Below are 924 nucleotides of genomic sequence, written 5' to 3'. Positions count from 1 at the left end.
TTTTTACTGAAATAGATTTAATGTTTGTTGTGAAGTGTGCATGACGGAGAGGTCGGCCAACTTGCATCCCTTGACGATAATGTTTTCTATTGTCAAAAATCTTTTATTAATAATATAATAAACACTGATAATCTGATAAAGACAGCAAAAGCTCAAAATGAATCAATAAATAAAAAATCAACAAGAAAATATGACTTCTGATCTCAAGAGAGTGTGTACATATTATCGAAAGCGAGGATAATTCTGACCGTCTTATATAAACCGAAGTTACTAAACTGCTGTGTATTGTGTTATAAATTTGAGTAAAAATTAGAGTCAAAATCAAAATAAAGGTAAACTTAACACATGCATTCATAATATCTAAACTTCCGAAATCACCATGGCAACAGTTGAGTTTTTGTGATGAAGTGTTATGAGAGCTGAAAAAATTCATGACAAAATTGTTTTTGTCTCATATTTAAGACTCTTTAGAAGTTCTTGTTAGCCATATCATTAGGACACATGGATTCCTAGTTTACTACTGTCCTTAGGATTTTTTGGAGGCAATAGGTTAGCCTATCCCCAATTTTTTTTTTTTTGAGATTCTAGGTTAACCAATTCTGATTGTTTTTGAGATCCTAGGTTAGCCAATTCGGATTTTTTTTTAGATCCTAGGTTAGCTAATTCTGATTATTTTAGACCCTAGGTTAGCCAATTCTGATTTTTTTTTCTATTCTGAGATACTCGGTTAGCCAATTTTGATTTTTTTTTTGAGATCCTATGTTAGCTAGTTCAGATTTTTTTTTATTTTGAGATCCTAGGTTAGCCAATCCTGATTTTTTTTTATCCTAGTTTAGCCAATTCTGATTTTATTTATTTTGAGATACTAGGTTAGTCATTTCTGATTTTTTTTGAGATCCTAGGTTAGCCATTTCTGATTTGTTC

Source organism: Macrobrachium rosenbergii, chromosome 56 (genome assembly GCF_040412425.1).
Source record: "Macrobrachium rosenbergii isolate ZJJX-2024 chromosome 56, ASM4041242v1, whole genome shotgun sequence".
NCBI lineage: Eukaryota > Metazoa > Arthropoda > Malacostraca > Decapoda > Palaemonidae > Macrobrachium > Macrobrachium rosenbergii.
This window is presented reverse-complemented; position numbering follows the sequence as displayed.